Raw genomic sequence first — 27,802 nt, 5'->3', positions numbered from 1 at the left:
ATCGTAAGTGGAAAGCTGCTGTGTGGAGTCCCACACGACGAGTTGTTGAGGCCACTGAAGGAGAAGGTGAGTCAAGTCAGTTTGCTGAAGTGAAGGCTATCCAACTAGCTCTAAAGATTGCAAAACGAGAGAAGTGGCCAGTACTCTATCTTTACACTGACTCCTGGATGGTGGCTAATGCTCTATGGGGATGGCTACAGCAATGGAAGAAGACCAACTGGCAGCGCAAGGGTAAACCCATCTGGACTGCTGCATTATGGCAAGACATTGCTGCTCGGGTGGAAAATATGACTCTGAAGGTACGTCATGTAGATGCTCACGTGCCAAAAAGCCGTGCCAATGAAGAACAATGGAACAACCAACAGGTAGATAAAGCTGTCAAAATTGAAGCAGCTCAGGTAGACCTAGACTGGGAGCATAATGGTGAGCTATTTATAGCTCGATGGGCCCATGAAACATCAGGACATCTGGGAAGAGATGCAACATATAGATGGGCTCGTGATCGAGGGGTGGACTTGACCATGGAAGCCATCACACTGGTTACCCATGAATGTGAAACGTGTGCCGCAATCAAGAGAGCCACACGAATCAAGTCTCCCTGGAACAGAGGCCGATGGCTGGGTTTTCAGTATGGTGAGGCCTGGCAAATTGACTATGTTGGACCACTACCACGAACACATCAAGGCAAGCGTTATATACTCACCATGGTGGAAGCAACTACCGGTTGGTTGGAAACATACTCTGTAAACCACGCCACTGCCCGAAATACCGTCTTGGACCTTGAAAGGCAAGTTTTGTGGCGACACGGCACTCCAGAAAGAATTGAATCAGATAATGGAACTCATTTTTGAAATAATCTCATAAACTCCTGGGCAAAGAAACATGGCATTGAGTGGATATACCACATCCCCTATCACCCACAAGCCTCTGGAAAGACTGAGAGATATAATGGATTACTAAAGACCATGTTGAGAGCACTGAGCAATGGGACATGGAAGCAGTGGGATAAAAATTTAGCAGAGGCCACTTGGCTGGTCAATAGCAGAGGTTCAACTAACTGTCCTGGTCCTGCCCAAACAAAACCACTACATACTGTGGGAGGAGATAAGGTCCCTGTAGCGCACCCAGGGAAATGGCTGGGGAAGGCAGTATGGGTTGCACCTCCCATGGGAAAGGGCAAACCCATTCGTGGGATTGTCTTAACTCAAGGGCCTGGGTGTACTTGGTGGGTGATGAGAAAGGATGGGGAGACTCGATGTGTACCTCAAGGAGACTTAACCTTGTGGAAAAATAACCTGTTATGTGAGTTATCTGTTGTAGATGAACTTTGCAAGAAAAACCGGACAAGTGGACAAACCAAGCCGGTGCTGGTGCCCAACACTGAAAATACTGTTTCCCCTGGCCTGGATATCCATCTTGATGGATGAGACAGAAGTTATGGCCTGCTCCAGTGAACATCTACAGAGGATGAAAGATATAAAAATGTTGTTTGTTTGTTTGATGCAAGATGCAAGAGGGAATACAAGAATAATGTTTGTCTGTTGAAGAGTGGGGGTACTGGTTAATGAGAGTATATAAGAATGTGTATGGGTTGTTAAGATGGTTTGTCTGAGCATGACATAAATGGTATGGAATAAGGGGTGGAGACTGTAGTGGGTCTGGGATGGTAGTGATTTTCCACAGCAGCTCCTGCAGTGCTGTGCTTACTGTTGATATCAATATTATGACTACCGCTTGCACAGCATCAGGGCTGTCCCTCCAGCATTCCTTCCCCCACCTTCACCAATAGCTGTGGGTGGGCATGATCTTGGGAGGGACTATGGCCATGACAACTGACCCAGAGTGACCAAGGAGATATTCCATACCATATGACGTCAGCTCAGTAATATAAACTGGGGGAGAGGAGCAGGAAGGGGAGGCGAGATTCATTCCTGGCCTTCCCAAAGCAACCGCTACGCGTACTGAAGCCCTGCTTCTCGGGAGGTGGCCGGACATCGCTGCTGATGGGAAGTAGAGAGTAACAGCTTATCTGCTTTTGCTTTGCTTCCCGCGCGCGCGGCTTTGCTGCTTATTTATTAAACTGCTTTTATCTCAACCCACGAGACTCCCATCTTATTTTCTCCCCTTCCCTGGCTTGCTGAGGAGGTGGGGGATAAAGTGGTGTGGTGGGCACCTGGCATCCAGCCAGGCTCAAACTACCACACCAGCACAGAGATATGAGTGGACTGTGCTGCCACAAGGGATGAAAAATAGTCTGACAATTTGTCAGGTGTATGTAGATAATGCCCTGCGACCCATTCGGCATAAGTGGCCCCATGCACTTGTGTATCATTGTATGCATGATATCCTCATTGCTCAGGAGGAGGCATTTACTGCAGATTAAGAGAGAGATCTAGAAACCATATTACAAGCACAGGGACTGACTCTTGCTCCTGAAAAGGTACAAAGACGTCCAGCATGGCAGTATTTGGGCTGGAGTATTACAGAGGCTCATATTAGGCCGCAAAAGCTCCATATTCATACCAAGATAAAAACTGTAAATGATGCACAAAAATTAATGGGGGATTTGCAATGGTTGCGCCCTATTGTTGGAATCACTAATGACATGCTAGAACCGCTGCGCCCCCTTTTGGAGGGAACAGACCCATCGGCAAAAGTACAGCCGACAGCAGAAAAACTGCAAACCATCGCTGAAATTTCTGACCTCATTACCACTCGGCAAGTCGATCGTTGTGATACAGATTGCCCCATTGATTTGACCATTTTGCAGGGCAAAGAACAGTTTCTTGGGGCATTAACACAGTGCAAAAAACAAAAAGAGAGGCTAATCGTTCTGGAATGGCTATTCACCACGTTACAGCCTAAATGGACAATTGAACAAAAAACTGTGGGCTTAGCAATGCTTATTAGAAAGGGACGCACTCGAATCTTACAGGTGAGCGGCCAAGAGCCAGGAACGATATATGTGCCTATAGCGAAAAGAGATCTGGAATGGATCATAGCAACATCGGAGCCTCTACAGCTTAGTTTATTGTTATCTGCCCAAAAAATAAACATGCAGTCCCTAAAATCTAAGGTGTTGGCGTGTATGACACAACAACAGTGGATTATTCGTCCTAGTGTAAGTGAGCAACCTTTGTCAAATGCCGTTACAGCATATACAGATGCAGGAAAGAAATCTCAACGGGCTGTAATAGTCTGGGAAGATGCAGGACAATGGAAACACCAGCTATTACATGCCACGGAAATGGACTCTTTACAGACTTTAGAACTTTGTGCGGTTGTTCGGGCCCTTGAAATGTGGTGGTGTAAACCGTTGAATATTGTAACTGACTCTTTTTATGTTGCAGGAATTGCTCAGCAAATAGAAGATGCTCGCATTAAAGATGTGCGCAATCGACGCCTTTTTGACCTACTTAGAGCCATGCAGGCCGCTATGCGGCAGCGCACATCTCCATGTTGTATAATACATATCAGAAGTCATAAGTATAACATTGGTTTAGGAGCAGGAAATGCTAGAGCGGACAAGCTGGTAGCTTTGGGTGTGCCTGTAAATAAATTCAATCAGGCAAGAGAAGCCCATGCCACCTTTCATCAAAATGCCAGAGGTCTATAGAGAAGTTTTGACCTTTCAATGGAGGATGCTCGAGCAATACTGAGGGCTTGCCCGCAGTGTAGCCACTACGGCCCAGGATTAGGTCTGGGAGTCAACCCCAGGGGTCTGGGACCATTAGAATTGTGGCAGATGGACATCACTAACATTTCTGAATTTGGAAGGCTTAAATATGTTCACGTAACTGTGGATACATTCAGTAAGTATATATGGGCAATAGCTCAAGCAGGAGAAAGAGTAACGCATGTAATCCGACATGTCACTGCATGTTTTGCTGTTATGGGGGTGCCAGGCACCATTAAGACTGATAACGGCCCTGCATATGTTAGTCATCGGGTGAAACAGTTTTTCCAAACCTGGGGAGTGAAACACATTACAGGGGTATCACACTCACTGACAGGATGGGCTATAGTGGAATGAACTCATCAAGTGTTAAAATCATATTTAAGTAAAATGTCTGACATACAGGACCCTCAGGAACGGTTGTCTAAGGTATTGTTTACTATAAATCATTTATGTATCTTTGGGGAGGAGAAAGAACCTCCAGCTCGACTACATCAAGGAATGGTGGAAACATCCAAAAGACCGCCGGCAATGTGGGTAACTTACAGAGATCCACAAACAGGTATATGGCAGGGCCCAGCTAAAGTGCAGTATTTAGGCAGGGGTTATATGTCTGTGCTTACACCTACAGGTCCAATATGGGTTCCTGTGAAATGGACTAGAGTGGCTGTTACTCCTAATAATCCTGATGGTGACAGTTCACACATCGCCATTGGATCAAGTGAATCCATGTCAGAACATGTGGGTCACCTGGGCGAATCAGACAGGCCAAGCTGACTTTTGTCTGAGTCTTCAATCGGTGAGTGATACATTCCGCACCTGCCTGGTTGGGATACCAGATTTTGATCCTAGTGATTTCCAGAAATATGTCAGCGGGAGCGCCTCCTGTTCCAGCAAAGTGACATTGGACTGTGTCGCAGACTTGTTAAGTCGGCTCAAAGTCCCTCTTCCCTGGGACCCACAAGAGTTGGAGTTGCTGGGAAGTCAAGCAATCGGAAACATAACGAATGGGAGTTGGACTCGTACTTGTTTTAGCTTTGGGACTACATATCAAGGACTAAGAGGAATGGAACAATATAAAAATATGGTTAAGCAGTGGACTGATGTTTCCCCCGAAGGTGCATATAGTCCATTTGTAGATGCAAAAGGAAGATATTGTGGATTGGCCATAGGACAATTTGGTGGAACTTGGATGGTCAATTTATCTGGGTTGATATATGGGGGGAGTAAGACGGGTTGGGAATGCGGAAACCCTCAGGGGCCTACTCTGTGGAGCAATTGGTCTGCTAAAGCTCTACCCAATAACATCTTCTTAATATGTGGGGATCGAGCGTGGCAGGGAATCCCAGCTAACCCAATTAGGGGGTCATGTTATTTAGGGAAACTAACTTTGTTTGCTCCTCGACAGCAGGACTGGTTAAAAATTACCAAGTTACAGAAAACAAGAGATACCCACAACTTAAAAGGAGATTGTGATGGTAAAGTACAATTGTGGTCCATTAAGGTGAATGTATTTGCTTCAGCATTTGTACCTGGGTTGGCTGCAGCCCAGGCCTTAGGGCAGTTAGAAAAATTAGTGTACTGATCGGACCAGCAAGCTAATATTACTACTGATGTTACTGAAAAAATTGTTGGCAGACCAGAAAAGCCTTAGACATGCCTTATTGCAAGATCGTGCTGCTATTGATTTTTTGCTATTGGCGGAAGGGCACGGATGCCAAGACTTTGAAGGCATGTGTTGTTTTAATCTTTCTGATCATAATGAATCTATTCACAAAGCTTTGACATATTTAAAGGCTCACGCTAAGAATATTACGGTGGGTTATCAGCCTTTTGATAATTGGCTTCAATCAGCTTTTAGGGGGTTTTCACCTTGGTTGACAAAGTTAATCAAAGAAGGGTTAAGATGGATATTGATTATTTTTCTTTTGCTTATAATGTTTAAGATAGTATATAGTTGTATTACGAAGGCAGTGCATAAATTGACTAACTCAGTCGTGATTGTGCAAAAACAAAATGGGAGAATTGTGGAGAAAAAATGAAGGAGCATGGACATGGATCCCGGGTTATAATGTTAGGCCTGTAGGGGCAAGGCAGCCTGAGCTCTAGTTATATGAATTTAATGCACAATCAAGACCAGAGTCAGAGCCATGGTTAAAGCAGTTGCTGTCATGCAGAAAGCAGGCCGCTTTCTGTTCCCTCAAGGTCGGACTGTTTTCGGCTAAAAGTGGTAAACAACTTTGGGGAAAAAAAAGATGGGAAAATGTGAGGGAGCTTACTTATCGCAGAAGCCGCAAATAGGATGAACAAGAAAGTGAAATTTATTAGCTGCTGTTGCTGAGCTAGCTTTGAAGCTGCTGTGTATATAAGTTAGAGCTTGCTCTCAATAAAGAAGATTTCTGCTATCACTCACATTGAGTAGGACTGATTTCTTCCCACCCAACTGAGAATCGGACCCTGGGTTGATCGCCGCATGATGTCGGCTTTGAGCTGGATTTTCAGGCTTCAAGCCTGCTTTCAGGCTTCGAGTCTGGTTTTCAGACCTCGAGTCCGGTTCATTTTTCAGGCTTCGAGTCTGGTTTCAGGCTTTGAGCCTGGTTTGCAGACTTCGAGTCTAGTTCATTTTTCAGGCTTCGAGCCTGGTTTCAGGCTTCGAGATTGGTTTTTACGCCAAGAGCTGAAAATTTCGCGTCATATGGGAGCAATCCCCAATCCCACTCACTTGGACTGCTCAGTTACCATTGAAAAAATACAGACTGTCGGTTAAGTTATACGGGAGGTACAAAAAAGCAGGAAGCCAGACCCCACCTACAATAGTAAGTAGGTCCTCAAGTAGTCTATCAGCCAACACTGTGTTACATTTGCAGCTTCTTTCCTGTGGGAGCTATCTCCAATCCAACTGACTTGGACTGCTCAGCTCCCATTGAAAAAATACAGGCTGGTAATAGTTTTACCACTGCGTATAGGAGCTACAAGAAAGCAGGAAGAGAGACACAACTTTAGTAGTAAGTATGACCCCATGTACTCTATCAGCCAGCACAGTGTCACCTTTGAAGCTGCTTTCCTGTGGGAGCTATCTCCAATCCCACGCTCTTGGCCTCGTCAGCTCCATTTAAAAATAGATTCTGTCAGTATAAGTTATATGACTGCATATGGGAACTAAAAGAAAGCAGGAAGAGAGACCCCACCTGCAGTGTTAGTAGTAAGTAGGTCCCCATGTAGTCTCTCAGCCAACACTGTGTCATCCTTGAAGCTGCTTTCCTTTAAGAGCTATCTCCAATAACACTCACTTGTACTGCTCAGGTTCCGTTGAAAAAATATATGCTGTCGGTTAAGTTATACCACTGCGTATGGGAGCTACAAAAAAGCTGGAAGGCAGACCCCAACTACAGTGTTAAGTAGGTCCCCATGTAGTCTATCAGCCAGCACTGTGTCATCCTTGAAGCTGCTTTCCTGTGGGAGCTATCTCCAATAACACTCACTTGTACTGCTCAGGTCCCATTCAAAAAATATATGCTGTCGGTTAAGTTATACCACTTCGTATGGGAGCTACAAAAAAGCTGGAAGGCAGACCCCAACTACAGTGTTAAGTAGGTCTCCATGTAGTCTATCAGCCAGCACTGTGTGACATTTGCAGCTGTTTTCCTATGAGCGCTATCTCACGTCTGTAATGGAATAGGTCATGTTCGTTAATCAAATCATGAACAAATAGTTGTGCAAGGAACCATTTAAAGTCTTTTTCAAAGTCTTTTAAAACTTTAACTGTAAAGTCTCTACAATGTGCACAGGAACAGTTGGCCAAGGTGCTTGTAGCCGGTACCATAGCTTGCGCATGAGTTGATAAGAGCCAAGAGATTAGTTCATTAGCGGGCCACTAGAGGAAGACTACTGACTTCATCCCAGTCACCACCCTGCGACCACCAGGAGGAAGAAGAAGACCCCCTAGTAACAAGACAGGAACATGCGCAGAGTACACCAGGGAGCGATGCACTCGACCGATAAGGACTGCATAAAAGGACTCTGATACGGGGCGGGGGGGGGGGGGAGGGGTCGCACACCATTGGTGGAGCAGGGTTTCCTGGTCGCCCAGCGCTGCTTTGCTTATTTGCCACTTGCTTAATAAATTTGATCTGTGAGTCATTTAAATTAGCCTGTGAACTTTTTCACAGCAAGTTATAACAATTTGATGCCGTGACTTGGATACAGGTAAATTCGATATTGGATTCCCAGACTAGGGGGGCGCCCCATCTGCAGACGGCCCTGGTGTGGGAAATTCCTTTGCCAAACTCTGTATTCCGAACCCCTTCTAAATTTGACAAATAAGCAAATAAACCTGCAGTACCCCATAATTTTTGTGCACGAAGATCCGAACGAAGACTCTGGATTGAGTAAGTATTTGCGTGGTTCCGTTCGGTCGGGGTGGTTATCCTAGAGTGCGAGTGACTGAGAGGTCTCAAGGAGACCAAGTGAGTGCGGACCCTCCAGTAGTGCAGTTCCCATTGCCCGCGAGGGCATGGGTCACGACCGAGGGGAACGATTGTGAGAACGAGTCAAGGGCACTCTAGAAGTTGGGACAGAGGAAGAGCAAGCCCTCTGATCCCATGGGTGGCATAAGGATAGACTGCCAGATATTCCCCCAGAAAGTCCTCTGGGGATGATGATAAAATTTTGGAATGATTCCCTCCTGTAGAAGACAAAAGAGTAAGGAAAAGATGGTACATTACTGTATGGAAGTTTGGGGTGGGGGGGAAGAGTCATTAGGAAATCCCCATATTATTTGGCCCATATTTGGGTCTTTTGAGGACTGGTTATGAGCAGACCTCAATTTGTGGGTAAATGATAAGAAGACCGTTACCCAAGAGGAAATTGAATATGCGAGTCTCTGGATAGCCCAATTTTCTGATAAGGTATCCTTGTTCGCTCTTAAGGAAAAGAAAGCTAAGAGCCCACCCAAAGAGGAGATTTGGTAGAGGATCCTCTGGGTGTGTCTGAGAGATTAGATCAGTTCTTAGGGCCGAATCTCTATACCTGGGATGAACTATATTATTCATAAAGGAGGAAAGGGAAATGATTCGAAGAGCAGGAATGAGAATCTGGGATCAACAGCACCAGGCAGGACCAGACGCAGATGTGAAATGGCCCTTGCAAAGGCCCAATTGGAATAATCAGATGGCAGAGCACAGAGCCCATATGGCAGACCTCCGAGCCATCATTGTGCAGGGAATCAGAGAGTCTGTTCCCTGAGGACAGAATATTAACAAAGCATTCAATGAGAGACAGAGAAAAGACAAAACCCCAACTGATTGGCTTGAGAGATTATGTAAAAGCCTTCAACTGTACTCTGGAGTAGATCCAGCAGCTCCAGTGGGAGAGGCATTATTAAAGACCCAGTTTGTGGCAAAATCATGGGTAGATATCTGAAAGAAACTAGAAAAATTAGAAGACTGGCAAGAAAAAGGGCTAGAAAGGGAAACAAAAGCCTGGGAGACAGGTGCATTCAACAGGAAAAAAAAAAAAAAGGAATCAAAGGAAAATGGAATGTTTTTAAGGAAGAATAGGGGGAGTCAGGGGCTCTGTTTTTCTGTGGGAGCTATTTCCAATCCCACTCACTTGGACTGCTCAACTCCCATTGAAAAAATATATGCTGTCACTTAAGTTATACCACTGTGTATGGGAGCTACAAAAAAGCTGGAAGGCAGACCCCACCTACAGTAGTAAGTAGGTCCTCATGTAGTCTATCAGCCAGCAGTGTCACATTTGCAGCTATTTTCCTGTGGCAGCTATCTCCAATCCCACTGACTTGGACTGCTCAGCTCCAATTGAAAAACTACATGCTGGCAGTAGAAGTTATACCACCGCAAATGGGAGGTACAAGAAAGCAGGAAAGAGAGACCCTGCTGAAGACGACAGGAGACAAGCCCACCCTGTAGTGCCGCAAGTCTCAACTTTATTTGCAAAGATACAGCTCTTTTATAGATACAATTATCAGGCTCATACATATTGCAAAAGCTAAGCTCATCATTGGTTCCCAGTTAGATGCAAACCTCGCCCTTGTTTCAACATACACCAGATACTTGTGGCTCCTTAACCCAAACTAAGCTCTTGTTTTCTCATCCTGTTATCATACAACTCTCTTGCTCTCATCTCCTTGAGCAGGAGTCCAATATCTTATCGCTTAATGCTTAATGCCTAACCAGCTGTATTCTATCATGTCCTCTTTCCTCTAGCCAAGTCTCCATAAAACTCCCCACATTTCCCCCGTTTTCTTTTTGGAAAATGATATTAGCCTGCCACATCCTCTCAAATGTTCTTTCTATTGTCCGTTCAATACAATTTATAAAACAGGGAAACACTAACAATACAAATAAAACAATACCCATAAAGCCAATTCCATTCATAATAACATTTCGCAATCAGGGGCCTATTCCCCACCCCTTAAGCCATCCTTCAAGTCCTAATCCTTCTTCTTGTTTCAGCTGATGGAAGTTGAAGTTCTTTCAGTTTGGCATGTATCGAGGTGGAATGGTCCGACAGGTTCATACAACAAGTGCCCTCAAATTCTTCACATCCATGTCCGTGGGCTAATAATAAAAAGTCTATGGCAGCTCTGTTTTGTAACACCGCATGATTTACACTTTGAACGTCAACTGTTAACATATCAATCATTTCTGAAGTTTTATTTAACTCATCTTTAGTCCAACATCCTAACTGTTTAGCCAAGTTCATGGCCTTATTGACTGCTCCTCCTGGTAAAAGGGTGGCAACTATGACTTGCTTCAGTTCACTCCAAAATCGTGGGGGACCAATATCAGTACAATCAAACTCATAATAACTACGTTTTTTGCGGGAGCTATTATTATGGTCAGCAAGCTGCATTAGCGTGGTTAAGTTAGGGTGGAATAAAGAGAGTTTCCCCAAATAACAGGGTCCACCCGGGGGATTTACTGGTATTCCGTTCCAGGCCCTTTCTCCACAGATTAAAAATATACCCGTGGGCAATTTCTTCGGTGATGTAACACTAGAGACATTATAGCTGGAATACAATTGCTTAAATACCGTTTCTGACTTCAAAGAAGAGTCTAAGGTGGCCCAATATTTTCGATTTCTATTAAAGTCATGGATATCCCGTGACATAAAACTTATCCATTTTCACCCCACTTCCATTAGTACTGAAGCTTACATTGGCACTTCCAAACATGTCTATTTCCTCAGGGGGTGAGGCTAATGTGGTATTAAGGGACTCAATTATCTCACATTGACGTTTCCCATCTGAATGATCGTGATCATCACTAACTGTGTTCAGTCCCGTCCTATTACACAAGGTGTTATTGTCTACTATTCCACTAAATTCCTCCGGATTCCACATGAGCAATCCTATAAAACACGTTATATATAGGCTCACAATATTTAACCCATATTTCTTTCTTCCCCTCCTTTTGTGCCTTTGGATTATGATGCATTATTACAGGTGGTATCTCCTTTTCCCCAAATACACACAGGTGGTTCATAACAAATAAAGCCTTTAACAATTTCATATGTGGGTCTTTAACATCCCCATATTTATCAAGATATCTTTTCAGAGTCCCATTAGCTCTTTCTATTATGGCCTGTCCTGTGGGGGAATGGGGAATCCCTGCTACATGTTTAACTCCCCATTGCCTCATAAACTGTTCTATACTTCTACTTATATAGGCTGGCCCATTGTCTACACCATGTGCTTATATCTGCTACCACCAGCACCTCCTCTCACTCCACCGCGTGCCCCCCTCTTCCGTACCTTCCACCTCTCAACCCGAGATCTTCCGGACGCCTACCACATCTCCCCCTCCCTATGCTCGATGACTCCAGTGTCCTGTGGCACGGGCTGATACATAACGTGTCTGCCCAGCACATATGCTAACTGAGCCAATTGCAGCAAGATATGATCAGGTATGGTTGTGTTCCACTTCACTATTCAATCCTGCCAATAGTTGAGTTACTCCATCTTGATCCGCATCACGGCGAGCACTCTGAGAAACACGTCAATCTGCAAGAGAGACTCAGTAGACCGTTATATTTTCTACGCCCCATGCTCTCCCCCTCCCTAAGATGGTTGAACTGTGAGCGCATTTAACGACCGTCTGTCCCTGGCTAGTGCGAGGGATACTGTGGCTCAATGCATGGGAATAGCTGGAATGTCCATGATCCCTCTGGGCAGTCTATAACTCAAATTTTAATAACACGCATCAGACTTCTATAATCAGAAGCAAAGCTAGCGTGTTTATAGTACTTCTAATTGTTCCTTTCTCTAAAAGCCAGCTGTAGTTTTCTGTGACAAGCCTTGCAGTTTCAGACGCTGCCTCAGCCTCCTCCTTGCTCGAAGTTGTTATCTTGTAGGTATTTTTGCTTCTTCGTTTCTCACAGTCGAGAGCAGCTCAAAGACAATCTGCACATTAGTTTAGCAACTCATGACTGGTAAGCTTCTTCTTATCCACTGAAAACAAAAAAAACTACAGCTGACAAACAAAGTTATTACACTTGTGCTAAAGGTAAAATCTCCAGTAGGTCTATGTTGCAAAGTTGTATGGCTAATACTACTTACATTACTAATCAAGTCTTCTAATGTCATTGAGGTTTGGTTACTTTGTTTGCTAGGCTAGTATCCTAATATGCATAGTTGAGTTAATAAAGCAGATACTCCTACATCTGGAGCAAATATACTAGTTGCTATTATTGCTGAGGGAGACCAAAGGTAACATAATCATCACATTCACCAGTAAATGCATGCACAAATTGTTTTGGACAAAGATGTTTCAAATCATTGTGTGATTAGGCATCAAGATCGTCAGTTGTCTCAAACTGCATGGTCCCCTTTGTAATCTCCTTTGTAAATACCAACCGATATTACTCTCTCCTGTGTTTTCTTTGTCTTCCCTCGCGTGCCCGATGGTGCCCAGTCTAACATGGGGTCACGCTCCCCCACTCTCCTCTGATCATCCTGGGCTGCACCCCCGCCCGACTCCGCTAGCTTAGCATTCTTCTGCAAGTCGTCCCAGGGGTAACTCGGCGGGCTGGGCTCGAATGGGAAGCAGCTCTCCTGCGGGGGCTCTGCTCCGAAGCCCCTTCGCCTTTCTGACTTTGTAAAAACTCTTGTGTAGAGGAGAACTTTTTTCTTCACTCCACGTACCGCACCACCCCCCATCTCCTCACCAGACTCCGTCTTCTAGCTCTCATTTCTGCCACTCCTCCACGTAGATCACTGTGGTAGTTTGAGCCTGGCTGGATGCCAGGTGCCCACCACACCGCTTTACCCCCCACCTCCCGAGAAGCAAGCCAGGGAAGGGGAGAAAATAAGATGGGAATCTCGTGGGTTGAGATAAAAGCAGTTTAATAAATAAATAAGCAGCAAAGCCGCGCGCGCGGGAAGCAAAGCAGAAGCAGATAAGCTGTTACTCTCTACTTCCCATCAGCAGCGATGTCCGGCCACCTCCTGAGAAGCAGGGCTTCAGTACGAGTAGCGGTTGCTTTGGGAAGGCCAGAAATGAATCTCGCCTCCCCTTCCTGCTCCTTTCCCCCGGTTTATATTACTGAGCTGACGTCATATGGTATGGAATATCTCCTTGGTCAGCCTGGGTCAGCTGTCCTGGCCATAGTCCCTCCCAAGATCATGCCCACTCACAGCTATTGGTGAAGGTGGGGGAAGGAATGCTGGAGGGACAGCCCTGATGTTGTGCAAGCGGTAGTCATAATATTGATATCAACAGTAAGCACAGCACTGCAGGACCTGCTGTGGAAAATCACTACCGTCCCAGACCCACTACAATCACTCATCTTCGGTGGCCAACGAGGCAGCTGACTTTTCCCCTTTGTCCCGCCTCCATTTCCATCAGGCGCCAACTTTGGCGGATTGTGGGGTGGCTGACTTTTCTCTTTTCTCGGTATCATCCGCCTCAGCGCCGTTCCCGCCACTACTCTCGGTGCTGCTCCCGGTGCTGCTCTCGACACCTCTCCCGGCGCTTCTGTCGGCGCTACTCTCGGCGCCTCTTTGGGCACTACTGTCGGTGTCTCTTCCGGCGCTACAAGCGGGGGCGGGGGTGGGAAGCATTACTTTTTAGAAGGTAGAAGCTCATCATTGGTTCCCAGTTAGATGCAAATCTTGCATCTAACATGCGAGGACATGATAGAATACAGCTGGTTAGGAAGTAAGCATTAAGCGATGATATTGAGCTTGGCGCCACGGCGGAGCGATGAAGGGGTTTGGGTCCTACGCAACAAGGATGGCAATAAGCGTGAAAATTGGGAACATGTCATGCCCTGGGTGACTGTATAGACGAGCCCGGCCGATATGTGCCGACAGACCTTGAAGGACTGCAACAGCGCGCTGACGATAATGTGTATGGAAAGGCAAGCGGCATATGATTTATTTACTGCATTCTTGCAGAAGCGGCAGATAAAGGGTATAGATCTGCAGAAGGACCTACCAGGGTTGTTAGCTTATGGGTATGCTCAGGGAGTGTTTCAGAATCCACATACAGTGCATGAATTGAGCGAATGGCGTAAATTTGGGGATTTTCTGTGGGAAGCTACCCTGGAGGACGATAAGACAGCTAAAAAGTTAGGGATGCTTTGGTGGATAGTGCACAATGAGTTGCTGCAACATTAGGCAGAAAAGAAGGCTGCTGAGCACGCATCAGCAGCATAGAGTAAGAATAAAAACTATGAGCGTGACTGGTTCCAATCCACCCTGCTGGCTCCTACCGTCTCAAAAGTAATGGTCCCCCCTCGCGTGTAGAAAATGGCCCTAGAGGCATGGACGGGGTACGAGAACCATGTGAGCCATCAGCCCCTCCTGAGGAACAAGAGTGCCGGCCTCTGCCCCCCCCCACTTGGTTAGCCTGTCCCTGGGGCAGAGAGTGAACTGGCGGAGGCCATTGCAAGGGAGCGGAGGGAGGATTGGATTGCACTCGCAAAGGATTGTCTGGGAAAAGGGGATTGCGATGCACTGGAAGCAGCCAGAACTTTGGCGTTGTCACTGGTATTCCAACCTGTCCTGGTTTGAGCCAGGATACAGTTAATTCCCGTGAGGAACCAGGAAAGGGCACAGCCTGAACAGCTGACCCAGGCTGGCCAGCAGGTATTCGATACCATCCTAACCGTCATGCCCAGGGTACAGGTGGGGGCTGGCCGGAATAAGCTCTTCCCCGGAATAAGCTCTTCCGGGGGGGCGCGGACTCCCGGTCGCCGGTCCGGAGCGGTCGCTCACATCGGGTCCCGGGTGGTGAGCAACTGTATCACTCACCAGTTTTCTTTGTAATATCCCCTTGTCTTTGTTATAGTTCTTACTCTTCAATTTCCCCAGTAAACTCTTCTTATTTCAACTTACGCGGGCTCTTTTACTTTTTTTTCTCCCTCTCCCATCCCCTCCGCATTCCGTCGAGAGGGGGAGGGGGAGGAGTCGCGGTTTTCTTCCCCTTTGCTCCGGCTGGGCAAAACCACGACACAACCCATTGTGGGGGGAGGTATGCAAGCAACAATTTGGACTGCTCAGCTCCCACTGAAAAAATAAACGGTGTCGGTAGAAGTTACGCCACTGCGTATTGGCACTACAAGAATGCATGAAGGCAGACCCCAACTACAGTGGTACGTAGGTCCCCGTGAAACCTATCAGCCAACACTGTGCCACCTTTGCAGCTGCTTTCCTGTGGCACCTTCCTCCAATCCCGGGAGCTTGACTTGCTCAGCTCCCATTGAAATTACAGGTTGGTGTTTAAAGTTACGCCTCTGCCTCTGGGACCTTTAATAAAAGAGGTATGCAGACGCCATCTACAGGGATACGTAGATCCCTGTGTAGTCTATCAGCCAGCACTGTGTCATATTTGCAGCTACTTTTCTTTTGGAGTTATCTCCAATAACACTCACTTGGTGTGCTCAGCTCTTTTTGAAAAGATGAATACTGCCGTTAAAACTTACGCCACTGCATCTGGACAGTACAAGAAAGCAGGTACGCAGACCCCACCTACAGTGGTACGTAGGTCACGTTGGAGTCTATCAGCATGCACTGTGTCACATTAGCAGCTGCTTTCCCATAGGTTCCATTTGTTCATTTACTGCACGTAGGTCATGTAACAAACGATACTTGCCAGATCTCTTTTTAATAACAAATATAGGAGTTTTCCACGGGCTTGTAGATAACTTTAAATGTCCTTGGAAAAGTTGCTCTTGCACTAACTCATGAGCATGCTCAAGACTTTCCCTTTTTAAAGGCCATTGCTTAACCCATACTGGCTCGGCTGTTTTCCAGGTAATAGGAAGTGGGAAAGTCCATGCAACAGCCATTATGCCAAAGGGTGCTCGTTTGTTAAGACCATTCCTATCTGGGCTAGTATGTCTCCACCAATAAGACATTGCACGGTTGGAGGCAGCTGCACAACAGAAAAAGTAGCAGTTATGATTTTCTCATCCACATGAAACAAGATGGGTGGAGAGCGACTAGCCAGAGTAAGTCCTCCTACCCCAGTCACAGTAGTTGCTGCCGGTTGCAGGGGCCGGTGTTGTGGCCAACATCTTGGGCTGATAATGCTGGAATCTGCCCCCGTGTCCAATAATCCCATCAAGGACCTTTTTTGTCCTTGAAATTCAAGGTCTATTTTGCGTCTAGGCCTTTCACTGAGATCCATAGTCAACAGTGTAAGTCCTCCCGTGGAGCCAAATCCCCCTTCTCCTCTTAAGTCCTCTTTTATTGGTCTTATTCCTTTTGACATTTGTTCCAATGGTATTAATTGCGCAGTTCTCTGATTTTTCATCATTTGTATGGGTGGAAAGGGGATGTGGGCCATGATCATAATTTCTCCCAAATAATCCGCATCAATAACTCCGGGGAGAACAAAGAGTCCAAGCATGGTAGTTGACGAGCGTCCTAACAACAATGCGCCCACTGTTCGTCCCCCTATAGTGATTGGACCTTTCACTCCGGTGGGTATTTTCTGTGGGCTTGTTGTCATAATGGTAACATCTACTGCTGCTGCCAGGTCCATTCCGAGGCTCCCACTTGTGACTGGCTGGAGGCAGCTGTTGACATCTGTTGAGCTGCAGCGGCGACTTGTGTCTGAGCGCTGCCACTGCAGTTAGACGCGCTGGAATTGGAGTTTCCCGACCTGCGACGACACGCCCCGGTGTCGTGATTGTCCGTTTGGCATTTTTGACACCAGATTCCTGTAGCATTGTATTCACGACGGGAATGTCCCATTCCGCCACACCGGTAACACTTTATTCGTCCACTTGAAGAGCCCCTTTGAGTGGTCACAGCGGATGCTTGAAGGGGTGCAAGGGCGGCTAACACCTGATTCTGAGTTGCTTTCGCCTGTTGCTTTAATCCTAATCCCAATTCCTTAATAGCTTCCACGAGAAAAGCTTGTTGACCTGTCGGGACCTGGGCCATACGCTCTAAAGCGTCTTCAATTGACCAATTGGCTCCTAACGTACTCAATACTGTCCTGGTAGCTGGATTACAATTCTGTAGGGCGCACTGTTTATGCAAGGCGCCACGCATATATTCCGGAACTCCAGCCCACTCTATGGCGGAGGCAACTTTATCAATAAAGGTCCCGAAGGTTTCATCCCGACCTTGTTTGATTCCCATATATATTGGCACTCCACCTGGGTCCTTTACCTTTTCCATAGCCTCCCTTACTAATCGCATTGCCTCTCTACACTTTAGGCCGGCACTCCTGTTCCTCAGGAGGGGCTGATGGCTCACAGGGTTCTCGTACCCTGTCTGTGCCTCTAGGGCCATTTTCTACACGCGATGGGGGACCATTACTTTTGAGACGGTAGGAGTCAGCGGGATGGATTGGAACCAGTCACGCTTTATTCTTACTCTATGCTGCTGATGTGTGCTCAGCAGCCTTCTTTTCTGCCTAATGTTGCAGCAACTCATTGTGCACTATCCTCCAAAGCTTCCCTAACTTTTTAGCTGTCTTATCGTCCTCCAGGGTAGCTTCCCACAGAAAATCCCCAAATTTACGCCATTCGCTCAATTCATGCACTGTATGTGGATTCTGAAACACTCCCTGAGCATACCCATAAGCTAACAACCCTGGTAGGTCCTTCTGCAGATCTATACCCTTTATCTGCCGCTTCTGCAAGAATGCAGTAAATAAATCATATGCCGCTTGCCTTTCCATACCTATTATTGTCAGCGCGCTGTTGCAGCCCTTCAAGGTCTGTCGGCACATATCGGCCGGGCTCGTCTATACGGTCACCCAGGGCACGGCATGTTCCCAATTTTCACGCTTATTGCCGTCCTTGTTGCGTAGGACCCGAACCCCCTTGTCGCTCTGCCGTGGCACCAAGCCGCTAACACGTCGGGGTCACCATTTGCTGAAGACGATGGGAGACAGTCACACCCTGTAGTGCTGAGCAAGTCTCAACTTTATTTGCAAAGATAAAACTCTTTTATAGATAAAATAATAAGGCTCACACATATTGCAAAAGCTAAGCTCATCATTGGTTCCCAGTTAAATGTCAATCCTGCCCCCGTTTCAACATAATTCGGACGCTTGTGTCTGCTCAACCCAAACTAAGTTCCTGTTTTCTCATCCTGTTATCATACAACTCTCTTGCTCACGGACACCACGTCCTTGAGCAAGGGTCCAATATCTTATCGCTTAATGCTTACTTCCTAACCAGCTGTATTCTATCATGACCTCACATGTTTTCTCAAAAGAGATAACGGGGGAAATGTGGTGAGTTTTGTGAAGACTTGGCTAGAGGAAAGAGGACATGATAGAATACAGTTGGTTAGGCAGTCAGCATTAAGCGATAAGATATTGGACTCCTGCTCAAGGACATGAGAGCAAGAGAGTTGTATGATAACAGGATGAGAAATCAAGAGCTTAGTTTGAGTTAAGGAGTCACAAGTATCTGGTGTATGTTGAAACAAGGGCGAGGCTTGCATCTTACTGGGAACCAATGATGAGCTTAGCTTTTGCAATATGTATGAGCCTGATAATTGTATCTATAAAAGAGCTGTATCTTTGCAAATAAAGTTGAGACTTGTTGCACTACAGGGTGGGCTTGTCTCCTGTCGTCTTCAGCAGGGTCTCCCTTCCTGCTTTCTTGTAGCTCCCATACGCAGTGGTATAACTTCTACTGCCAGCATGTAGTTTTTCAATTGGAGCTGAGCAGTCCAAGTCAGTGGGATTGGAGATAACTGCCACAGGAAAGCAGCTACAAATGTGACACTGCTGGCTGATAGACTACATGGGGGCCTACTTACTACTGTAGGTGAGGTCTGCCTTCCAGCTTTTTTGTAGCTCCCATACACAGTGGTATATCTTAAGTGACAGCATATATTTTTTCAATGGGAGTTGAGCAGTCCAAGTGAGTGGGATTGGAAATACCTCCCACAGAAAAACAGGTGCAAATGTGACACAGTGCTTGTTGATAGACTACATGGGGACCAACTAAATATTGTAGATCGGATCTGCCTTCCTGCCTGCCAACTAAATATTGCCTGTCCCACTGGAACTGCTGGATCTACTCCAGAGTACAGTTGAAGGCTTTTACATAATCTCTCAAGCCAATCAGTCGGGGTTTTGTCTTTTCTCTGTCTCTCATTGAATGCTTTGTTAATATTCTGTCCTCGGGGAACAGACTCTCTGATTCCCTGCACAATGATGGCTCGGAGGTCTGCCATATGGGCTCTGTGCTCCACCATCTGATTATTCCAATTGGGCCTTTGCAAGGGCCATTTCACATGTGCGTCTGGTCCTGCCTGGTGCTGTTGATCCCAGATTCTCATTCCTGCTCTTCGAATCATTTCCCTTTCCTAAGAACTGATCTAATCTCTCAGACACACCCAGAGGATCCTCTACCAAATCTCCTCTTCGGGTGGGCTCTTAGCTTTCTTTTCCTTAAGAGAGAACAAGGATACCTTATCAGAAAGTTGGGCTATCCAGAGACTCGCATATTCAATTTCCTCTTGGGTAACGGTCTTCTTATCATTTACCCACAAATTGAGGTCTGCTCATAACCAGTCCTCAAAAGACCCAAATATGGGCCAAATAACATGGGGATTTCCTAATGACTCTTCCTCCCACCCCAAACTTCCATACAGTAATGTACCATCTTTTCCTTACTCTTTTGTCTTCTACAGGGGGGAATCATTCGGAAATTTAATCATCATCCCCAGAGGACTTTCTGGGGGAATATCTGGCAGTCTATCCTTATGCCACCCATGGGATCAGAGGGCTTGCTCTTCCTCTGTCCCAAATTCTAGAGTGCCCTTGACTCGTTCTCACAACCGTTCCCCTCGGTCGTGACCCACGCCCTCGCGGGCAATGGGAACTGCACTACTGGAGGGTCCACACTCACTTGGTCTCCTTGAGACCTCTCAGTCACTCGCACTCTAGGATAACCACCCCAACCGAACGGAACCACGCAAATACTTACTCAATCCAGAGTCTTCGTTCGGATCTTCGTGCACAAAAATTATGGGGTACTGCAGGTTTATTTGCTTATTTGTCAAATTTAGAAGGGGTTCGGAATACAGAGTTTGGCAAAGGAATTTCCCACACCAGGACTGTCTGCAGATGGGGCGCCCCCCTAGTCTGGGAATCCAATATCAAATTTACCTGTATCCGAGTCACGGCACCAAATTGTTATAAGTTGCTGTGAAAAAGTTCACAGGCCAATTTAAATGACTCACAGATCAAATTTATTAAGCAAGTGGCAAATAAGAAAAGCAGCGCTGGGCGGTCGGGAGACCCTGCTCCACCAACGGTATGCGACCCCCCCCCCGCCCCGTATCAGAGTCCTTTTATGCAGTCCTTTTCGGTCGAGTGCATTGCTCCCTGGTGTACTCTGCGCATGTGCCTGTCTTGTTACTAGGGGGTCTTCTTCTGGAGGTTCTCCCTTCCTGCTTTCTTGTAGCTCCAATACGCAGTGGTATTATTTCCACCGACAGTCTGTATTTTGTCAATGGGAGATGAGCAGTCCAAGTGAGTGGAATTGGAGATAGCTCCCACAGGAAAGCAGCTTCAAAGTTGTCAGTTGTCCAGCTCAAAGCCGACTTCATGCGGCGATCAACCCAGGGTCCGATTCTCAGCTGGGTGGGAAGAAATCAGTCCTACTCAATGTGAGTGATAGCAGAAATCTTCTTCTTTATTGAGAGCAAGCTCTAACTTATATACACAGCAGCTTCAAAGCTAGCTCAGCAACAGCAGCTAATAAATTTCACTTTCTTGTTCATCCTATTTGCGGCTTCTGCTATAAGTAAGCTCCCTCACATTTTCCCATCTTTTTTTTCCCCAAAGTTGTTTACCACTTTTAGCCGAAAACAGTCCGACCTTGAGGGAACAGAAAGCGGCCTGCCGTCTACATGACAGCAACTGCTTTAACCATGGCTCTGACTCTGGTCTTGATTGTGCATTAAATTCATATAACTAGAGCTCAGGCTGCCTTGCCCCTACAGGCCTAACATTATAACCCGGGATCCATGTCCATGCTCCTTCATTTTTTCTCCACAATTCCCCCGTTTTGTTTTTGCACAATCACGACTGAGTCAGTCAATTTATGCACTGCCTTCGTAATACAACTATATACTATCTTAAACATTATAAGCAAAAGCAAAATAATCAATATCCATCTTAACCCTTCTTTGATTAACTTTGTCAACCAAGGTGACAACCCCCCAAAAGCTGATTGAAGCCAATTATCAAAAGGGTTATAAACCACCGTAATATTCTTAGCGTGAGCCTTTAAATATGTCAAAGCTTTGTGAATAGATTCATTATGATCAGAAAGATTAAAACAACACATGCCTTCAAAGTCTTGGCATCCGTGCCCTTCTGCCAATAGCAAAAAATTAATAGCTGCACGATCTCGCAATAAGGCATGTCTAAGGCTTTTCTGGTCTGCCAACAATTTTTTCAATAACATCAGTAGTAACATTAGCTTGCTGGTCCGATCAACACACTAATTTTTCTAACTGCCGTAAGGCCTGGGCTGCAGCCAACCCAGGTACGAATGCTGAAGCAAATACATTCACCGTAATGGACCACAATTGTACTTTACCATCACAATCTCCTTTTAAGTTGTGGGTATCTCTTGTTTTCTGTAACATGGTACTTTTTAACCAGTCCTGCTGTCGAGGATCAAACACAGATAGTTTCCCTAAATAACATGGCCCCCTAATTGGGTTAGCTGGGATTCCCTGCCACGCTCGATCCCCACATATTAAGAAGATGTTATGGGGTAGAGCTTTAGCAGACCCATTGCTCCACAGAGTAGGCCCCTGAGGGTTTCCGCATTCCCAACCAGTGTTACTCCCCCCATATATCAACCCAGATAAATTGACCATCCAAGTTCCACCAAATTGTCCTATGGCCAATCCACAATATCTTCCTTTTGCATCTACAAATGGACTATATGCACCTTCGGGGGAAACATCAGTCCACTGCTTAACCATATTTTTATATTGTTCCATTCCTCTTAGTCCTTGATATGTAGTCCCAAAGCTAAAACAAGTACGAGTCCAACTCCCATTCGTTATGTTTCCGATTGCTTGACTTCCCAGCAACTCCAACTCTTGTGGGTCCCAGGGAAGAGGGACTTTGAGCCGACTTAACAAGTCTGCGGCACAGTCCAATGTCACTTTGCTGGAACAGGAGGCGCTCCCGTTGACATATTTCTGGAAATCACTAGGATCAAAATCTGGTATCCCAACCAGGCAGGTGCGGAATGTATCACTCACCGATTGAAGACTCAGACAAAAGTCAACTTGGCCTGTCTGATTCGCCCAGGTGACCCACATGTTCTGACGTGGATTCACTTGATCCAATGGCGATGTGTGAACTGTCATCATCAGGATTATTAGGAGTAACAGCCGCTCTAGTCCATTTCACAGGAACCCATATTGGACCTGTAGATGTAAGCACAGACATATAACCCCTGCCTAAATACTGCACTTTAGCTGGGCCCTACCATATACCTGTTTGTGGATCTCTGTAAGTTACCCACATTGCCGGCGGTCTTTTGGATGTTTCCACCATTCCTTGATGTAGTCGAGCTGGAGGTTCTTTCTCCTCCCCAAAGATACATAAATGATTTATAGTAAACAATACCTTACACAACCATTCCTGTGGGTCCTGTATGTCAGACATTTTACTTAAATATGATTTTAACACTTGATGAGTTCGTTCCACTATAGCCCATCCTGTCAGTGAGTGTGATACCCCTGTAATGTGTTTCACTCCCCAGGTTTGGAAAAACTGTCTCACCCGATGACTAACATACGCAGGGCCGTTATCAATCTTAATGGAGCATGGCACCCCCATAACAGCAAAACATGCAGTGGTATGTCGGATTACATGCGTTACCCTTTCTCCTGCTTGAGCTATTGCCCATATATACTTACTGAATGTATCCACAGTTACGTGAACATATTTAAGCCTTCCAAATTCAGAAATGTGAGTGACGTTCATCTGCCACAATTCTAATGGTCCCAGACCCCTGGGGTTGACTCCCAGACCTAATCCTGGGCCGTAGTGGCTACACTGCGGGCAAGCCCTCAGTATTGCTCGAGCATCCTCTATTGAAAGGTCAAAACTTCTCTTTAGACCTCTGGCATTTTGATGAAAGGTGGCATGGGCCTCTCTTGCCTGATTGAATTTATTTACAGGCACTTCCAAAGCTACCAGCTTGTCCGCTCTAGCATTTCCTGCTCCTAAACCAATGTTATACTTATGACTTCTGATATGTATTACACAATATGGAGATGTGCGCTGCCGGATAGCGGCCTGCATGGCTCTAAGTAGGTCAAAAAGGCGTCGATTGCGCACATCTTTAATGCGAGCATCTTCTATTTGCTGAGAAATTCCTGCAACATAAAAAGAGTCAGTTACAATATTCAACGGTTTACACCACCACATTTCAAGGGCCCGAACAACCGCACAAAGTTCTAAAGTCTGTAATGTGTCCATTTCTGTGGCATGTAATAGCTGATGTTTCCATTGTCCTGCATCTTCCCAGACTATTACAGCTTGTTGTAGCTCCTCTACGCAGTGGTATAATGCTGAAGACGACGGGAGACAAGCCCACCCTGGAGCGCAACAAGTCTCAACTTTATTTGCAAAGATACAACTCTTTTATAGATACAATAATCAGGCTCTTAAATATTGCAAAAGCTAAGCTCATCATTGGTTCCCAGTTAGATGCAAACCTCGCACTTGTTTCAACATACTCCAGATACTTGTGGCTGCTTAACCCAAACTAAGCTCCTGTTTTCTCATCCTGTTATCATACAACTCTTCTGCTCTCACGTCCTTCAGAAAGAGTCCAATATCTTATCGCTTAATGCTCACTGCCTAACCAGCTGTATTGTATCATGTCCTCTTTCCTCTAGCCAAGTCTCCACAAAACTCTCCACATTTCCCCCATTTTCCTTTTTGGAAAATTATATTAGCCTGCCACATCCTCTCAAATATTCTTTCTATTGTCCGTTGAATACAATTTATTAAACAGGGAAACACAATACCAACAAAACAATACCCATAAAGCCAATTCCATTCATTATAACATTTTGCAACCAAGGGCTTATTCCCCACCCCTTAAGCCATCCTTCAAGTCCTAATCCCTCTTCTTGTTTCAACCGATGTAATCCCTGTTGAAGTTCTTTCAGTTTGGCATGTATCGAGGTGGAATGGTCCGACAGGTTCATACAACACATGCCCTCATATTCTTCACATCCATGTCCGTGGGCTAATAATAAAAAGTCTATGGCAGCTCTGTTTTGTAACACCGCATGATTTACACTTTGAACGTCAGCTGTTAACATATCAATCATTTCTGAAGTTTTATTTAACTCGTCTTTAGTCCAACATCCTAACTGTTTAGCCAAGTTCATGGCCTTATTGACTGCTCCTCCTGGTAAAAGGGTGGCAACTATGACTTGCTTCAGTTCACTCCAAAATCGTGGGGGACCAATATCAGTACAATCAAACTCATAAGAACTACGTTTTTTTGCGGGAGCTGTTATGATGGTCAGCAAGCTGCATTAGAGTGGTTAAGTTAGGGTGGAATAAAGAGAGTTTCCCCAAATAATAGGGTCCACCCGGGGGATTTACTGGTATTCCGTTCCAGGCCCTTTCTCCACAGATTAAAAATATACCCGTGGGCAATTTCTTCGGTGATGTAATACTAGAGACATTACAGCTGGAATACAATTGCTTAAATACCGTTTCTGACTTCAAAGAAGAGTCTAAGGTGGCCCAATATTTTCGATTTCTATTAAAGTCATGGATATCCCGTGACATAAAACTTATCCTATTTCCCCCAGTTCCATTAGTGCCAAAGCTTGCATCAGCACTTCCAAACATGTCTATTTCCTCAGGGGGTGAGGCTAATGTGGTATTAAGGGACTTAATTATCTCACATTGACATTTCCCGTCCGAATGATCGTGATCATCACTAATTGTGTTCAGTCCCGTTCTATTACACAAGGTGTTATTGTCTACTAGTCCACAAAATTCCTCCAGATTCCACACGGACAATCCTATCAAACACCTTTTAAAAGGATTAGTAACCCCTCCCAAAATAAGACAAAGAGATGATTGACCAGTTTGATTAGCAAAGGTTATCCAAATATTATCTCTAGACTGATTAAAATGCGTCAAGGTCTTAGCAATTATAGTTACACTAAAAGCTATGGTTATAACAAAACACCTCATTATTATTCATTAAATTCACTGTCTTTTTGTTATATAATCTTCCGTCTTTTGATTGTTAGCCAGTCCTCCAATGACCTCAACACGAGGGTGTATTTATTCTCCAATCTCTTCCTGTCCTTTTTCATCAGATGATTTGATCTCCTCAGCTTCAAGGACAGCTCTTGTCCACCTGGCTGGCACTTAAATGGATCCTGTGGGAGAATCAACACACAAACACCCACGTCCCCAGTATAATACTTTGGCTGGAGGCTGCCATATCCCTGTTGTAAGGTCACCATATTTAACACATATTTCCTTCTTTCTCTTCTTTTGTGCCTTTGGATTATGATGTATTATTACAGGTGGTAGCTTCTGTTCCCCAAACACACACAGGTGGTTCATAACAAAAAAGGCCTTTAACAATTTCATATGTGGGTCTTTAACATCCCCATATTTACTAAGATATCTTTTGAGAGTCCCATTAGCTCTTTCTATTATGGCCTGTCCTGTGGGGGAATGGGGAATCCCTGTTACATGTTTAACTCCACATTGCCTCATAAACTGTTCTATGCTTCTACTTATATAGGACGGCCCATTGTCTGTCTTTATTTTCTGAGGAATTCCCATTGTTGCAAAAAAACTATATAAATGATGCCCCACATGTATGGCCTTCTCCCCTGTCTGTGTTGTTGCCCGAACGAATTTGCTCCATGTTTCTATGGTTACATGCACATATTTTAGTCTTCCAAACTCTGCCACGAGTGACATCCATCTGCCAAACTTCAACCCCTTGTTTACACCATGTGCTCACATCTGCCACGACCAGCACCTCCTCTCACTCCATCCCGTGCCCCCCTCTTCTGTACCTTCCACCTCTCACGTTACAACCCAAGATCTTCCGGACGCCTACCACATCTCCCGCTCCTTATGCTCGATGACTCCAGTGTCCTGTGGCACGGGCTGATACATTACGTGTCTGCCCAGCACATATGCTTACTGAGCCAATTGCAGGAAGATATGATCAGGTGCTGGTCGTGTTCCACTTCACTGTTCAATCCTGTTAATAGATGAGTGACTCCATCTTGATCTGCATCACTGCGAGCACTCCGAGGAACACGTCAATCTGCAAGAGAACTCAGTAGACTGTTATATCTTCTACGCCCCATGCTCTCCCCCTCGGTTGAGCTGTGAGCGCATTTAACGACCGCCTGTCCCTGGCTAGTGTGAGGGATACCGTGGCTCAATGCATGGAGATAGCTGGTATGTCCATGCCTGGTAAGCTGCTTCTTATCCACTGAAAAAAACCACAGCTGACAAACAAAGTTATTATACTTGTGCTAAAGGTAAAATCTCTAGTAGGTCTATGTTGCAAAGTTGTATGGCTAATACTACTTACATTACTAATCAATTCTTCTAATGTCATTGAGGTTTGGTTACTTTGTTTGCTAGGCCAGTATCCTAATTTGCATAGCTGAGTTAATAAAGCAGATACTCCTACACCTGGAGCAAATATACTAGTTGCTATTATTGCTGAGGGAGACCAAAGGTAACATAGTCATCACATTCGCCAGTAAATGCATGCACAAACTGTTTTGGACAATGATGTTTCTAAATCATTGTGTGATTAGCAATCAAGATCGTCAGTTGACTCAAACTGCGTGGTCCCCTTTGTAATCTCGAGGGTATTCCAGGCTATGCCTTGTCCCCACAGATCAGAAAAATTCCCTTTGGTAACTGTACAGGCACAAGACTTGACATGGATCTTTTTGGTGAAGTATAATTGCAACTAGATGTTGTGTTCTTATACACGCCCAGGATGGGATACACATTCTGTCCCAAATGTTTTGGCATTGCTGGTAAAATTAAACATAACACAAAAGTCCATCTTTATAGATCCCAATAATTCTAACTCCTGTCGCTCTGTTGTCATTATTGGCAACCATGAAATGATCAAATCCCAGCTGTCAACTTTGCCATTACCCTTAACTAAGGAATTTGGTTTTAATGATCGATTGCTTCGGCCAGTGTAAGCCACATGTTTTGCTTGGGTTGTTGAAATTGCCTAAAACCATTTACCACAATCATTTGAAGCATCAGTAGTATGACAAAATCCTCATCCGCCTCAGCGCCATTCCCGGCACTACTCTCGGTGCTGCTCCCCACGCTGCTCTTGGCGCCTCCCCCGGCACTGGCCCCGTCACTTCTTCCAGCACTACTCTCGGCTCCTCTCTCGGCACTACTGTCGGTCTCTCTTCCAGGGCTGACCGCTCTACACGCATGGTGGGGGGAGCATTACTTTTGAGACGTTAGGAGCCAGCAGGGTGGATTTGAACCAGTCACGCTCATCGTTTTTATTCTTACTCTGTGCTGCTGATGCGTGCTCAGCAGCCTTCTTTTCTGCCTGATGTTGCAGCAACTCATTGTGCACTATCCTCCAAAG

This window comes from Colius striatus, chromosome W (assembly GCF_028858725.1).
Source record: "Colius striatus isolate bColStr4 chromosome W, bColStr4.1.hap1, whole genome shotgun sequence".
Classification (NCBI taxonomy): Eukaryota; Metazoa; Chordata; class Aves; order Coliiformes; family Coliidae; genus Colius; species Colius striatus.
This window is presented reverse-complemented; position numbering follows the sequence as displayed.